The sequence below is a fragment of the Bos indicus x Bos taurus genome, chromosome 14 (genome assembly GCF_003369695.1).
Source record: "Bos indicus x Bos taurus breed Angus x Brahman F1 hybrid chromosome 14, Bos_hybrid_MaternalHap_v2.0, whole genome shotgun sequence".
NCBI classification, from domain to species: Eukaryota; Metazoa; Chordata; class Mammalia; order Artiodactyla; family Bovidae; genus Bos; species Bos indicus x Bos taurus.
The window spans coordinates 14,240,618-14,243,621 of NC_040089.1; positions in this window are offsets into that span (position 1 = coordinate 14,240,618).

Genomic DNA, 3,004 nt, shown 5'->3' on the forward strand with positions numbered 1-3,004 from the left:
TTCTGTAAAATGTTGCTCTTACAACCATTGAACTTCATCTTCTTCAGCATTAGTGGTTGGGGCATAGACTTGGATTACTGTAATGTTCAATGGTTTGCCTTGGAAACAAACTGAGATCATTCTGCTGTTTTTGAGGCTGCACCCAAGTACTGCATTTTGCACTCTTTCGTTGACTCTGAGGGCTACTCCATTTCTTCAAAGGGATTCTTGCCCAGAGTAGTAGATATAATGTCATCTGAATTAAATTTGCCCATTCTTGTCCATTTTAGTTCAGTGATTCTTAAAATACCAATGATTCCTAAAATGCCTACCTCATAGGTGAGGATTAGATAAGTGAATGCATATAAAGCTATTAGGGTGGTGCTAGATACAGTAATGGAGAAGGCAATGGCACCCCACTCCAGCACTCTTGCCTGGAAAATCCCATGGACAGGGGAGCCTGGTAGGCTGCAGTCCCTGGGGTTGCTAAGAGTCAGACATGACTGAGCGACTTCACTTTCACTTTTCCCTTTCATGCATTGGAGAAGGAAATGGCAACCCACTCCAGTGTTCTTGCCTGGAGAATCCCAGGGACGGGGGAGCCTGGTGGGCTGCCATCTATGGGGTCGCACAGAGTCAGACACGACTGAAGTGACTTAGCAGCAGCAGCAGCAGCAGCAGATACAGTAAGCACTCTAAATATTAGCTAGTTCTGTCCTGTTTGTTTATAACACCCCCGTGAATTCTCTGACCTTGAGGCTAGTTCCTCCAGCATGAAGGTTCAGAAACCCCAAAATATATAAAATACTAAAAGGTGATAAGTGAGTTGAATAAGTGAGAAAGAAAGGGAGCAGGAAAGGGGGAAAAGGGTATTGTGGATGAAAAATGTCTCCTGCCATATCAGTAAACAAACGGACATTGCAGAGATCAAGCCATCAGCCACTGCAGCTGCTCTGCTCAGCACCCTGAGGGTATTCAGGAAGGAAAACAAAAAACAAACAAACAAACAAAAAAGGGATATTGTCCCTACATAGTTAAGGTGCATATTAAAGGAAGGATCTCAATGAGCCCAGGCACTTGCATCTTCCCATAAATAGAAAAGTGTGAAATTCATTAACTTGAGATATTCCGTTTTTCTTTAATTAACAGTAATCTTTTGGTTTTTGACTACCTAAGTTTTGTTGCAAAAGTTCCTATCTAGCTTGGCTCCACTTCTATCATTTTTGTAACCGTCCCTCAGAGCTACATGAGAGGTTCCCTCCCGGGCTTAAGTCCTCAGCAAGTCTGTGGAATAAAACCTAATTCTCAACTTTTAGGTTGTACCTTTTTTTTATTTTTTCCCAAGCGACAGTATATATAAAAGGACATTTGAAATTTTAAATAGGGCTGTCAGGGACAGCTCACCAAGAAGCTAACATCCGAGTCAAGACTGAAGAGCATGCCGTGAAGTGTTCTGAGGGAAGACTGTTCCAGGCAGAAGGAACAGCGTATGCTGAGGACATGGGGGGAAAGCATGCCAGCCACCGGGGAAGAACAGCAAGGGGACAGTGTGTCTGCAGGTGTGAGCGAGGGGGCATCAGAGAGGTAATGAGGGAGGCAGGCAGGGCTGTGGGGCTATTTTAGGGACTCAAACCAAGCAAGACCCTGTGGGGCTCCTGGGCACAAAAACCTTTCTGTGTCCCCCATTTCTTTGATTACAGGAAATAGGTTTCATTCAGCCTCCATGCTCTTCACTGAGTTCCAATGGGAAGATTCAAGCAGAAGTTAATTAAGGAAAAGAGGAGATGCAGAAGCAAGGGAAGAACCAGTGGTCAAGAGAAACAACGGGGAAGGGTCCTCATTCTCCATCAAGGGATGCACACATCTTTGAGCTGTTATGGAGACACTGAAATGACAGTGTGCTGTCTGGAAGCGCACAGAACCCAGACTGGTTGGAACTAGAAGGTTGACGATGTTGACTCTCACTTACCTCCACCCCACCAATCAGAAGACTGTCCACCAGCTGATCATGTGCTCTCTGAACCATTGCTATAAAACTCCTTGCTACCCTGGGCGTTAGTCTGCCATGGTCCCCTTTGCTTGGCAAAGCAATAAAGCCATTCTTTTCTCAGTTCAGTTCAGTTCAGTCACTCAGTCGTGTCCGATTCTTTGCAACCCCATGAATCGCAGCACGCCAGGCCTCCCTGTCCATCACCAACTCCTGGAGTTCACTCAGACTCACATCCATCAAGTCAGTGATGCCATCCAGCCATCTCATCCTCTGTCATCCCCTTCTCCTCCTGCCCCCAATCCCTCCTAGCATCAGAGTCTTTTCCAATGAGCCAACTCTTCGCATGAGGTGGCCAAAGTACTGGAGTTTCAGCTTTAGCATCATTCCTTCCAAAGAAATCCCAGGGCTGATCTTCTTCAGAATGGACTGGTTGGATCTCCTTGCAGTCCAAGGGACTCTCAAGAGGCTTCTCCAACACCACAGTTCAAAAGCATCATCAAGCATCAAAAGCTCAGCCTTCTTCACAGTCCAACTCTCACATCCATACATGACCACAGGAAAAACTATAGCCTTGACTAGACGGACCTTTGTTGGCAAAGTAATGTCTCCGCTTTTGAATATGCTATCTAGGTTGGTCATAACGTTCCTTCCAAGGAGTAAGCATCTTTTAATTTCATGGCTTCAGTCACCATCTGCAGTGATTTTGGAGCCCAAAAAAATAAAGTCTGACACTGTTTCCACTGTTTCCCCATCTATTTCCCATGAAGTGATGGGACCAGATGCCACGATCTTCATTTTCTGAATGTTGAGCTTTAAGCCAACTTTTTCACTCTCTGCTTTCACTATCATCAAGAGGCTTTTTAGTTCCTCTTCACTTTCTGCCATAAGGGTGGTGTCATCTGCATATCTGAGGTTACTGATATTTCTCCCAGCAATCTTGATTCCAGCTTGTGCTTCTTCCAGTCCAGCGTTTCTCATGATGTACTCTGCATATAAGTTAAATAAACAGGGTGACAATATACAGCCTTGACGTAC